The following is a 14520-nucleotide window of genomic DNA, read 5'->3' as shown; positions in this document are numbered from 1 at the left end:
ATGTTGTTTTGCAATTGGCTGTTGAGTAAACTGACCAATGGTAAAGCAATATTCTTCGCGCGAATTTCTTTGCTGGTAGAGAAGACTGAGAGTATTCTAGGGAAGAGTCGGAGCCTAGCCATGAAACACTTCTGACGTGTATAGTAGTATTTCCGATGGAAATGATAAGTTGCCAGATCTAGCAGTGTTTCATACGTCAAAACTGTTGGAAAGTGACGGCATAATTATTCCGACGTGTGTGTAGAAATTTAGGAATTTTTAAGTGAATTTTGTGAAGAGAAAAGACATAAATTCCGCGTGGCGTATTGAGCAGGTCGGTGGCTAAAAACTGTGACTGCTTTTGGTACCGACAGACTTAATATTTGGCGAGCATTATCAATCAAAAACGATCAGTATTTTTGTAGCTATTACGTTTTCGGGAAGTGCAACACCATAAACTTGCTAACGTGAGTGAAAGGGATTGTGAGTGACTGTGTTAAGACTAGCACGGGCTTGGCAGTGATACTTGTTCACCAAAGTTTCAGAATATATTAATTGAGGACAAAATTTCCAAACTTTCATTTTGTGTTTCTCTCGAAACGTAGATTAGTGATAAATTGCAGCCTGGTTCACGTCAAGTACAGTAGGTTTCACTCGGCTTTACTACTGATGATCTGCTGAGACAATGTTCACGGGTAGGTGCAGGTCCGTCGTAAAGGGACGGAAAGAACCGCGCCGCCGCAGCTCAGCCGCAGCAGCCGGCAGTACCGTTTCGTTTTGATTAATTTTTGAATGTCTTAATCTCTAGTGTCCTCACTCTGTATGTCAATCACTGTTCTCGACATACATAGCATCGTTCTTAAAAAATAATAATAACATTTTATGGCCATGAATTGATAAACACATGCTGCGGAAGTGACAATAGTCTACCTATACACTATGTGAGCAAAAGTATCGGGACCCCTGTTTGTGGAAATTAATATGGGGCATGTCCCCTTCGCCTTGGCTTGAATTCTGCTCCGGATACTTTCAAGGAGGTGTCTGGATGTTTCCAGAGCCGAAATCAGAAAACAATTGTGATGTTGGACGCTGGGGTCTTGAGAGATGTCGAGCTTCTAACTGATTTGAAAAAGTGTTACACTGGGTTTAGGTCGGGATTCTGGACATGTTAGTCTATTTCAGGAATGTTACTGTCTACAAAGCACTGCCTCACAGATGCTGCTTCATGAGAGAGTACGCCGGCCTTGGTGGCTTAGCGGTTCTAGGCGCTTCAGTCTGGAACCGCGCGACCGCTACGGTCGCAGGTTCAACTCCTGCCTCGGGCATGGATATGTGTGTTGTCCTTAGGTTAGTTAGGTTTAAGTAGTTCTAAGTTCTAGGGGACTGATGACCTCAGAAGTTAAGTTTCATAGTGCTCAGAGCCATTTCAACCAATTTTTGAGAGAGTACATTGGCGTCCTGATACAAGCAATGATCATTTCCATAGTGTTCATCTACTGTACGCAGTACACAAAGCTGTAGCATGTGTTCACATCCTTCCACATTTACCGATTTCTCAAGAACAATAAGGGGATCATACACTAAGACGAAAAATACAGCCATAACGTAACACCACTTTCTCCGTACTTCACTGTTTGGAGCTACACATGGTGACAGGTAACGTTCTTCAAGCATTCGCCTAACACAAATTTTTTCACTGGACTTCCACAGACTGTAAGATAAATCATCACTCCAAATCATTAGTTTACAGTCTTCCTTTCCCAAGGTGCGTCGCTCTTTCCACCATTGTCAAACATCGCTTAGTTCAAATGGTTCAAATGGCTCTGAGCACTATGAGACTTAACATCTTAGGTCATCAGTCCCCTAGAACTTAGAACTACTTAAACCTAACGAACGTAAGGACATCACACACATCCATGCCCGAGGCAGGATTCGAACCTGCGACCGTAGCAGTCCCACGGTTCCGGACTGAAGCGCCTAGAACCGCTCGGCCACCTCGGGCGGTCATCGCTTAGTACTGGCTGTAGAAGTGAGTGGCTTATGAATAGCTGCTCGATCGTGTACCCCACTCTTTTTAAATCTCTACGCACAGTCTTTGTGTTAGCTGGATTTATGGCAGCACTTTGAGATCACGAGTGATTCCTTCCGCTGATTTTATGCACTCGTTTACAACAATCCTACGCAATACAAAACGCTCCCTGACCGTCAGTAAAAGAGGTCTGATCGCTCTTAGTTTAACTGTGGTTGTTCCCTGATGTTTCAGCCTCGCTGTCACATCACCGACAGTCGACGTGTGCGACTTTAGAAGGGTCGAAATGTCGATGATGTATTTCTTACTGACCATCCCGCTCTGGTGTTAACTGCTTCTTTACTGCACATTACTCCCCGCATCCTTTAACACTGGAGGGCCCCTCTCTCGTGACACGTAGTGAGCAATTTTGCGTTAAACAGGTGTCTGCGGGTGCTTTTGACGTGTCGTGTGGGTTTCAATTTCATCGACAAGGAAAGCCGTAAGAGAAGAATCCTGACTGTCCACCTGTGAGGGAGCGGCGCGGCGCGGCGCCCCGCAGCGGCCTGTGGCAGACAGTATGTCCAGGAGCGGCAGGGCCAGCAGGGGGCCAGCCAGCGGCGGTGGGAACGGGAATGGGAACGAGCGGCGTCACGGCCTGAGGGACGGGGCCGGCGGCCGGCGGCGGAGGCGGCGCGTGGGCGGCCCGGGCTGCGGCCCGGCACGCCCCCACCACGGTACGGTTCCTGCTGCGCAGTGCCGCGCCACGTGTAGCGGCTGCACCTCCTGTGCTCTGCAGCTGGCGTCCGATGCGTCGCTACTGCGGTACGTCGTCTGCGCAGTCGAGTGCGCTGGAGCTTTAACCGGAGGTAGCCCGTTCCATTCCGGTACCTGAAGAACTTTTCGTCACCAGCAGCTCGACGGCAAGGCGAGCGTACGTGTTGGTGTAAAGTCAGCAGACGTCGGGTCACTGTTCTGGGGTAATTCCCAAAACGGGAATATCTCCTGAGATGAGGTCACGCGCTTCTGTTGATGATCATCATTTCTCTTCAGATGAAGTTCTTAGTCTCAGTGGCGATCTCCACGCTATTCGTAAGAAGTAAGCTGTATCGTAGTATCAGGCTTCATCTCCCTTCTTTTCCTACTCAGTTCCTTTACCACTAACAAAAATTATGTTTCGCTCATTTTCTTGAGCTTCCTAGCCTACATACTCATGATGAAATGAGGAGATAACAGATATGTCCCATAAGGTTTCTTAATTTTCAAACCATGACCAGTTTATAGCACTTCTGACAATCTCTAGGGCGTTACATTCGCATAATACACAGTAAATGATAAAGACTGAGGGGTCAGTAACATATCAAGTGCTGCTGTGTGCGACAAATACTGTTTCTTTTTCTTTTTTCACACAGTTCAGCAACAGGTCACAACGTATGACGTATAAGCTAAGCCGCTCTCGTGAAGAGCGCAGTAGGTTCTTAACTCCATAAAGCACTCCGTCTTCAGGCCACAAGTGACCCATCGGGACCATCCGACCGCCGTGTCATCCTCAGTTTAGGATGCGGATAGGAGGGGCGTGTTGTCAGCACACCACTCTCCCGGTCGTTATGATACTTTTCTTTCACCGGAGCCGCTACTATGCGCTCGAGTAGCTCCTGAATTGGCATCACGAGGCTGAGTGCACCCAGAAAAATGGCAACAGCGCATGGCGGCCTGGGTGGTCACCCATCTAAGTGCCAGCAACGCCCAATAGCGCTTAACTTCGGTGATCTAACGGGAACCGGTGTATCCACTGCGACAAGGTCGTTGCCTCTTAACTCCATAACCATACATAATTATTTCCTGTTATTACGCAGCCTCATTCTTAAATGATGAGTATTCAATCATTTTTAAATACTAGTCATCTTTAACAGCTATTATTGTTGTTACCACACCACTGTCGTCATCATCATACAGCTGTCACGTATAATGTATGATTAGTACAAAGATAGCTCTGAGCCCAGCCAACGGCCTTGCCGCAGTTGTAACACCGGCTGCCGTCAGATCACCGAAGTTAAGCGCCGTGGGGCTTCACTAGGACTTGGATGGGTGACAGTTCGGTCTGTCGAACGCTGTTGGCATGCAGGGGTGCACTCAGATCCTGTGAGGCCAATTGAGGAGCTACTTGAGTGGGAAGTAGTGGCTCCGGTCACAGAAGCTGACAACGGCCGGGAGAGCGGTCTGTTGGCCACATGCCCCTCTATATACGCATCCAGTGACGCCTGGGGGCTGAGGATGACATGGCGGTCTGTCGGTACCGTTGGCCCTTCAAGGCTTATTCGGACGGAGCTATGATCCCTGTAGAGCGTACGGTAGTCCTCACTTTTGTCTTCTGTTCCCAATGAAATCACTTAAAATGTTCTCATCACATTCGTAATCGTAAACATTTTCACTTGCGTTTTATTTAATATATATAAAAGAAGAATAAAAAATAATGTTTAAAGTGGATGCGAAGTTAGTGGTATGTAGAAATTACAGGTTGTAGTTCAGTTGTCCTCAGAGGGAAACCCAACTCCTCTCTCGCCATCCTTATCGGTTTTTGATTCCTATTGTACTCTGAAGTCAAAATGTGTACTCCCTTTTCGAGATGTGGGTTCGACGCCTGAAAATTGAGTTTCTCAGAATTTTTGCGCTCAACAAATACTTCCACGAATTTTCCTCACGGTCTGATTCACAGTCCAGTCATCACAAATTTCAAAGTACACTCCTGGAAATTGAAATAAGAACACCGTGAATTCATTGTCCCAGGAAGGGGGAACTTTATTGACACATTCCTGGTGTCAGATACATCACATGATCACACTGACAGAACCACAGGCACATAGACACAGGCAACAAAGCATGCACAATGTCGGCACTAGTACAGTGTATATCCACCTTTCGCAGCAATGCAGGCTGCTATTCTCACATGGAGACGATCGTAGAGATGCTGGATGTAGTCCTGTGGAACGGCTTGCCATGCCATTTCCACCTGGCGCCTCAGTTGGACCAGCGTTCGTGCTGGACGTGCAGACCGCGTGAGACGACGCTTCATCCAGTCCCAAACATGCTCAATGGGGGACAGATCCGGAGATCTTGCTGGCCAGGGTAGTTGACTTAAACCTTCTAGAGCACGTTGGGTGGCACAGGATACATGCGGATGTGCATTGTCCTGTTGGAACAGCAAGAACGATGGGTTCGATGACGGTTTGGATGTACCGTGCACTATTCAGTGTCCCCTCGCCGATCACCAGTGGTGTACGGCCAGTGTAGGAGATCGCTCCCCACACCATGATGCCGGGTGTTGGCCCTGTGTGCCTCGGTCGTATGCAGTCCTGATTGTGGCGCTCACCTGCACGGCGCCAAACACGCATACGACCATCATTGGCACCAAGGCAGAAGCGACTCTCATCGCTGAAGACGACACGTCTCCATTCGTCCCTCCATTCACGCCTGTCGCGACACCACTGGAGGCGGGCTGCACGATGTTGGGGCGTGAGCGGAAGACGGCCTAACGGTGTGCGGAACCGTAGCCCAGATTCATGGAGACGGTTGCGAATGGTCCTCGCCGATACCCCAGGAGCAACAGTGTCCCTAATTTGCTGGGAAGTGGCGGTGCGGTCCCCTACGGCACTGCGTAGGATCCTACGGTCTTGGCGTGCATCCGTGCGTCGCTGCGGTCCGGTCCCAGGTCGACGGGCACGTGCACCTTCCGCCGACCACTGGCGACAACATCGATGTACTGTGGAGACCTCACGCCCCACGTGTTGAGCAATTCGGCGGTACGTCCACCCGGCCTCCCGCATGCCCACTATACGCCCTCGCTCAAAGTCCGTCAACTGCACATACGGTTCACGTCCACGCTGTCGCGGCATGCTACCAGTGTTAAAGACTGCGATGGAGCTCCGTGTGCCACGGCAAACTGGCTGACACTGACGGCGGCGGTGCACAAATGCTGCGCAGCTAGCGCCATTCCACGGCCAACACCGTGGTTCCTGGTGTGTCCGCTGTGCCGTGCGTGTGATCATTGCTTGTACAGCCCTCTCGCAGTGTCCGGAGCAAGTATGGTGGGTCTCACACACCGGTGTCAATGTGTTCTTTTTTCCATTTCCAGGAGTGTATTATATAGGTGTGTCGAATGCATGATTTCTTTATTAAGAAAAGCCTTTAGTGGGTGGATAATTCACAGGAACTTTATTGCATAATGGATTCGAAAGTTTACACACCTTTTATTCATTGACCTTTTATTCACTGAAGCACAGTAAATGTACATAAAAGTTTAAAAAATACCGTTTTCCTCCTCTATAAATAACATCTCAATTTGATGGGAAAAAATAAAAAAACGACCACGAACGAAGAGGTATTGCATGGGACGGAAATCGGTAGATGTGATATACATGTACAGACAAACAAATTATTACAACTTAAAAAAACTGATGATTTATCCAAGAGAAGTACTAGTCATCGGGGCTCAAATCGAAGCGGGACTCATCACTGAAGACAGTTCTACTCCAGTCAATGAAATTCCAGGCCTGAGACATGTCTGGAGACTCCCTGGGCAGTGGTGGGATGACAACCTGAGTGTCGCCCATCATACGGTCTGTCAACCAGGAGTGATGTTCCGGGATTCCATTTCTTTTCATAGCAGGACCCTTGGTTGTCATCCGCGGCGCCCTTACAGCACAGCGGTACGTCGACGATATTCTACTCCACGTTTTGTTGCCCTTCATGGCAAGTCATATTGGGCTTGCATTTTAGCAGGATAATGCCGTTCTACACATGGTGAGCGTTCCTACTGCTTGCCTTCAGGCTTGTCAAACGTTACTTTGGCCCGAAAATGGGCGGATCTTTCCCCAACTGAGAATGTTTCGAGCATTATGGGCGGGACTCTCCAACCATCACTGCATTTTAACGATCCGCGCCAATTGGACAGGTGTTGGCACGATATCCCTCAGAAGGACATCCAACAACTCTGTTAAATGACAAGCCGAATAACTGCTTGCATAAGCACCAGAGGTGGACCTACTGTGTTATTGACTTATTCATTTCGTGAAGCTCTTTCCCTCAAATATATCGTCCAATTTTTTCTGAAATTGTTGTCATTTGTTTGTCTGTACATGTACCATCCCATTCCAATAATTCCTTAAGGTGTGTAGATTTTTTGAGTGTTAGATTGTATTTAGGCCAATCGTTGCGAAGCGATGTGATGGGAATAAGCACGTAAATACGATAGTAAGGAAGGCGAATGATCGACTTGGGTTTACTGGGAGAATTTTAGGAAGGCGTAGCACATCTATAAATGATACCGCTTATGGAACACTAGTGCGACCCATTCTTGAGCACTGCTAGACTCTTTATGATCCCTGCCACGCACGATTAAAAGAAGACGTCAAAGCAGTTCACAGGCGGGCTGTTAGATTTGTTGCCCATGGTTTAGATAACAAGCGAGTATTACGTAGATGCTACGTGAACTCGAATAGGAATTCATGGAAAGAATACATTCTTTTCACGAAACAATACTGAGAATATTTTGAGAACTGGGATTAGAAGCTGACTGTAGACAGCTTCTGTTGCCGCCAACGTTCATTTCGCGTGAGGGCCACGAAGACAAGGCCAGAGAAGTTAGGGCTCGTATGGAGGTATACAGACAGTCGTTTTTCCGTCGCTCTGTTTGAGAGTCGAACAGGAAAGAAAATTATTTTTAGCGATACAAGTTGCCCTCCGTCACCCATTATAAGGTGGCTTTCGAAGTACAAATGTAAAAGCAGATAAGCGACATTGAGGAAGGTAGATTTTATGTCCTTTAATCATGAGGTGGATAACGTAAGAACTCTTTTCAACCAAATCTCGGAAAACTGATAGAGAGTCAAAACGATTTCCGATCAGTGATATTTATGAGATAATTTCCAGTTCCGATAATCGCTCGATAACCAAGCAAAATTTTCCGTAAACTTTGCCTGGAACTCGGAGATATTTCTGCTATTTCTTCGTAATTTGTTTCTGAAGCAATGTTGCTCATTACTCCAGATAAAAATAAAAAGTATGTGTGTGTGTGTGTGTGTGTGTGTGTGTGTGTGTGTGTGTGCGTGTGTGTGTGTGTGTGTGTGTGTGTGTGTGTGTGTGTGTGTTCGCGTATGTGTTTGTGTGTGTGTATGTGTGGCGGAACTTCATGCTTTCTAACATTTCCTCTTCGAATGGGATTCGTTCGATGACATTATTCGTAGAAAACAAACATCTGCAAGTTACATGACGTGTTAGATAGTCTCATAAAAAACGAATTTTTCACCCTATATTCATACACTGCAGACTGTTTAAAAACGTCAGTGCCACATTTCTACAGAGTTAGTACTGGTCAAAAATAGAAGAAAAATTCCTACCTAATATGTCTGGAAACCAATGCCCGTCGAGGTAGGGGCCAATTTGTTCTCTCATGCCCAATTGTACACACATCAAAAAAAGTTTTGCATCACTCCGGTCCCCAGAACTCCTGAAGATAGACGTTGACTGTGGATATTGTATCACAGACGCTGTCCCTTTGACTGTTCAGAGATGTAAATAAACCCGCCCAAAGATGTAAACATCCATGCATGAGCACCAACTATTAGATGGAGGGGGTCTGACTGCTGATCAGTTCCAGTCATTCCACCAGGAAGGAGACACACGGCTCGTGTTGTCTGTAGTTCAACCAAGCCTCGACGGCCAATTCCGCAGTTCGATCGCGTCCGCATTGTTACTTTGTGCCAGGAAGGGCTCTCAACAAGAGAAGCGTCCAGGCGTCTCGGAGTGAACCAAAGCGATGTTGTTCGGACATGGAGAAGATACACAGATACAGGAACTGTCGATGACATGCCTCGCTCAGGCCGCCCAAGGTCTAATACTGCAGAGGATGAGCGCTACCTATGGAGTATGGCTCGGAGGAAACCTGACAGCAACGCCAGCATGTCGAATAATGCTTTTTGTGCGGCCATAGGACGTCGTGTTACGACTCAAACTGTGCGCAATAGGTTGCATGACGCCCAACTTCACTTCCGACGTCCATGGCGAGGTCCATCTTTGCAACCACGACACCTTGCAGCGCGTTACAGATGGACCCAACAATATGCCGAATGGACCGCTTAAGATTGACATCATCATCAAGTTCTCTTCACCGATGAGTGTCGCATGTCTTCAACCAGACAATCGTCGGAGACATGTTTGGAGGCAACCCGGTCAGGCTGAACGCCTAAGACACACTGTCCAGTGAGGGCAGCAAGGTGGAAGTTCCCTGCTCTTTCGGGGTGGCATTATGTGGGGCTGACGTAGGCAGCTTGTGGTCATGGAAGGCGCCGTAAAGGCTGTACAATACGTGAATGTCATCCTCTGACCAATAGTGCAACCATATCGGCAGCGTATTGAAAAGGCATTCGTCTTCATGGACGACAATTCGCACCCCTGTCGGGCCCATCTTGTGAATGACTTCCTTCATGATAAAGACATCGCTCGACTAGAGCGGCCAGACTGTTCTCTGGACATGAACCCTATCGAACATGCCTGGGATGGATTGAAAAGGGTTGTTTATGGACGACGTGTCCCACCAGCTACTCTGAGGGATCTACGCCTAATCGCCGTTGAGGAGTGGCACAATCTGAACCAACAGTGCGTTGGTGAACTTGTGGATAATATACCATGAGGAATACAGGCATGCATCAGTGCAAGAGGACGTGCTACCGGGTATTCGAGGGACCGGTGTGTACAGCAATCTGGACCACCGCCTCTGAAGGTCTCGCTGTATGGTGGTGCGCTTTTCACGAGCAATAAAAAGGGCGAAAATGGTGTTTATGTTGATCTCTATTCCAATTTTCTGTACAGGTTCCGGAACTCTCGGAACCGAGGTGATACAAAACTATTTTTGATGTGTGTATATTACGTGGAAGCAGTTACTACAGGTAGTGCAGCATGTGATTACCACGCATCCTGACACATCCCTTAAACCTCCTTCACAGAGGTATCTTTCAGATACTCCTGGCTCCTTTCGTATTGCGTCACATGACTTGGTCACACGCTCCTGTAACGTTTGCAGGTTGTCGATGGCTTGGACGTACACCATTGCCCCTAAAATGTTCCCACAGCCATAAATTCAACAGATCCAGGTCTGGTGTCGAGGATGCCATGTTGCCGGACTTCCTCGACCAGTCCATCGCCGATGCAACGTTGCGGTGATATATTGTTGCGGCGTCCGTAGAAACTGGGGTAGTATGCCATCGTGTATGAACCGCAGTCAGCGTCCTCCTGCAACGGTAGCATTCTATAATAGCTCTGGTAATCAGTCACTCAGAAATTGACACACAGTACCTTTGAACTGTTTGATGAAGAGTACGGCCCTGTGATTCTAACACCGATAATTTCTACCCATACACTGATACTGAGCCTGTCATGCTGTCTCACCTGCATGATAACAGGAGGACTTCTTCTGCCCACTTGTGAGTATTGTGGAATTTGAGGATGGCGTCTCTTGCGCATTTGTAAATAAAATGCAAGATTTGGCGGAAACTGCAACGGCTTCTGTGTCAATGTAAAGATTTAAGTGTTCATTTTCCCTGCACGCTGTTAGAGACTGGAACGGCAGAGAAAAAGTGTGAAAATGTTTCGATGAACCCTCTGCCAGGCATTTAAGTGCGAATTGCACAGCATTCCTGCAGATGTAACTTTAGATGTATTGGTTTCCAGACAGACCATTATCGGAACTTTTTACCTGGTTTTGCCCAGTGGTACCTTTTATAGGTGCATGTGACTTCTTTTTCTTTTTAGCAACACCCTCAATTTGTCTCCGTATGGTATGGTATGTGTTACATACTATTTATTATAACAACAAGTCAGGAAGAAACCGACATACGTATCTCAGTGATATTACACACTATCCGTAAGTACACTGTTGTCCATTAAAATTGCAACCTCATGAAGATGTTGTGCAACAAATGAGAATTTAGCTTGCATGGATATGTAAATGTTTAGCATTTCAGCGCAACTTCATTAGCTAGGTAGAAGAAATACCATCTAAATTTTACACTCCTGGAAATGGAAAAAAGAACACATTGACACCGGTGTGTCAGACCCACCATACTTGCTCCGGACACTGCGAGAGGGCTGTACAAACAATGATCACACGCACGGCACAGCGGACACACCAGGAACCGCGGTGTTGGCCGTCGAATGGCGCTAGCTGCGCAGCATTTGTGCACCGCCGCCGTCAGTGTCAGCCAGTTTGCCGTGGCATACGGAGCTCCATCGCAGTCTTTAACACTGGTAGCATGCCGCGACAGCGTGGACGTGAACCGTATGTGCAGTTGACGGACTTTGAGCGAGGGCGTATAGTGGGTATGCGGGAGGCCGGGTGGACGTACCGCCGAATTGCTCAACACGTGGGGCGTGAGGTCTCCACAGTACATCGATGTTGTCGCCAGTGGTCGGCGGAAGGTGCACGTGCCCGTCGACCTGGGACCGGACCGCAGCGACGCACGGATGCACGCCAAGACCGTAGGATCCTACGCAGTGCCGTAGGGGACCGCACCGCCACTTCCCAGCAAATTAGGGACACTGTTGCTCCCGGGGTATCGGCGAGGACCATTCGCAATCGTCTCCATGAAGCTGGGCTACGGTCCCGCACACCGTTAGGCCGTCTTCCGCTCACGCCCCAACATCGTGCAGCCCGCCTCCAGTGGTGTCGCGACAGGCGTGAATGGAGGGACGAATGGAGACGTGTCGTCTTCACCGATGAGAGTCGCTTCTGCCTTGGTGCCAATGATGGTCGTATGCGTGTTTGGCGCCGTGCAGGTGAGCGCCACAATCAGGACTGCATACGACCGAGGCACACAGGGCCAACACCCGGCATCATGGTGTGGGGAGCGATCTCCTACACTGGCCGTACACCACTGGTGATCGTCGAGGGGACACTGAATAGTGCACGGTACATCCAAACCGTCATCGAACCCATTGTTCCACCATTCCTATACCGGCAAGGGAACTTGCTGTTCCAACAGGACAATGCACGTCCGTATGTATCCCGTGCCACCCAACGTGCTCTAGAAGGTGTAAGTCAACTACCCTGGCCAGCAAGATCTCCGGATCTGTCACCCATTGAGCATGTTTGGGACTGGATGAAGCGTCGTCTCACGCGGTCTGCACGTCCAACACGAACGCTGGTCCAACTGAGGCGCCAGGAGGAAATGGCATGGCAAGCCGTTCCACAGGACTACATCCAGCATCTCTACGATCGTCTCCATGGGAGAATAGCAGCCTGCATTGCTGCGAAAGGTGGATATACACTGTACTAGTGACGACATTGTGCATGCTCTGTTGCCTGTGTCTATGTGCCTGTGGTTCTGTCAGTGTGATCATGTGATGTATCTGACCCCAGGAATGTGTCAATAAAGTTTCCCCTTCCTGGGACAATGAATTCATGGTGTTCTTATTTCAATTTCCAGGAGTGTATATTCAGGGTGTTAGGGGTATAAGTGCAGATATTGTGATCACCGGTACCTTAATATGTACCCACGTCAGTGTGTTAGTTGTTTATTCTATACGTCTCACAGTCTTCCCACAAACATGTCACATTATTTATATTGCCTGATCTTTTCTGCTCAGTCGTAACTGCACCACTAACTGGGCAATGCCTTACAGTATTAGTCGTTGTGCGTTCACGCACAATACCTGATTTGCTGCCTAGGGGAAATGAAGCATTAATTGCTTACTCCTGTCACAATACTTGGAGTTACTAACCATCCTAAAAACATTCTACTAATAGCTATAATTGCTAGTCTCCAAATAAAGTAAATATTCATATAATGTTTTTCAGTACCAATAAAAGTATCTGCACTTATACCCGTAACACACTGTATAAAGTAAATTTATCATTTAGAAATCACATTTGAATGTTTCTTGTTTGTGAGAAGATGGTGTTAGGCCTCGTGTAAAAAGGAGAAAAGTTTACCCACACATGTCGGAAAACGAGAGCGGCAGTATCATAGCCTGACGAGACTATGGTCTATCGTTCTGTGTCATTGCTGCTCGTGTTAGTTGGGACCGTACGGCAGTCTTCTGAATACGGAACCCGTGAGTTCAACAGGTCATACACAGTGCCATACAGGATCTCCTAGGCTCTAGCGACAAGCACCGAAAAGAACAGACATACACTATCTGATGAAAAGCATCCCGTATACTGCGGAATTGACTATTAGATATCACGGCAGGAGGATCTGGCAATATAAAAAGAAAATGGAAGTACTGTATCGTCAGCAGGGCCCGCGGGGTCAGCAGTGCGGTCTAACGCACGGCTTTCCGGGCGGGAAAAAGCGCCTGGTCCCCGGCACGAATTCGCCCGGCGGACTTGTGTCGAGGTCCTGTGAGCCGGCCAGTCTGTGGATGGTTTTTAGGCGGTTTTCCATCTGCCTCGGCGAAAGCGGGTTGGTTCCCCTTACTCTGCCTCAGCTACACTATGTCGGCGATTGCTTCGCAAACAAATTCTCCACGTACGTGTGCTCCACCAATACTCTACCACGCAAACATTGGGGTTACAATCGTCTGGTGTAAGACGTTCCATGAGAGGGGCGGGGGGGGGGGGGGGGGGGGGGGTCCACCGGGGGCCGAACCGCACAATAACCCTGGGTTCGGTGTGAGGCGGGGGAGGGGTGAAGTGGACAGCGGAAGTCGTCGTCGGGTTGTGAACCACTGCGGCTGCGGCGGGGACGGAGTCTCTCCGTCGTTTCTAGGCCCCCGGTTAACACACAATGCAATAAAATACAATCGTCAGCAGGGAAGCAAAATGTGTCGTTTAGGAGAGCGCAGTGGCTTAGAATGTTGACAATTCATTGGATGTCACCGGAGGTACAAATCTTTCAGCAACATTTCCACCCTCCTAAACCTGTGCAAGTCGACTGTTGGTGATATGATAGTCGAGTGGAAACGCAAAGGAAAAGCCACAGGTAAGCCAAGACAAGGTACACCTCATGCGCTGACAGGCAGAGACTGTCGGGCACTGCGGAGCGAGGTCGTAAAAAATCGCATGAAATCAGCGAAAATAACTGCTCGTGAGTTCTAAGATGCTACCAGCAGTTCACCTGGCACACTGTATGTGCATAGCAATAGAACGATCGAACAGCTCCTCTTAAGCGTCGCATTTCTCTAGTCAATGCTAAGTGACGCTTGAAATTCTGTAAACAGCGACCCTACTGGACAGTGGATGGCTGTAAACTAGTGATTTATAGTGATAAATCACGCTGTATGTTGTGATAATACGGTGGAAGAGATTTGTTTAGAGAATGTGTGGAGTACGTTACCGGCCACAGTGTATAGTGCCAAGAGGGAAATACAGAGGAGGTGTGTTTTGCTATGAGGTCGTTTTTAGTAGTTAGGGTGTAGTCCCCCTTACTGCGCCTAAGAAAATGTTAAATACGAAATAAATGAAATTTATTCACAATTACGAATACAGACTACCATCAGCTATATAATCCAATGGCAACAATGATAATTTGTGGCCGACC

Source organism: Schistocerca piceifrons, chromosome 2 (genome assembly GCF_021461385.2).
Source record: "Schistocerca piceifrons isolate TAMUIC-IGC-003096 chromosome 2, iqSchPice1.1, whole genome shotgun sequence".
NCBI lineage: Eukaryota > Metazoa > Arthropoda > Insecta > Orthoptera > Acrididae > Schistocerca > Schistocerca piceifrons.
This window is presented reverse-complemented; position numbering follows the sequence as displayed.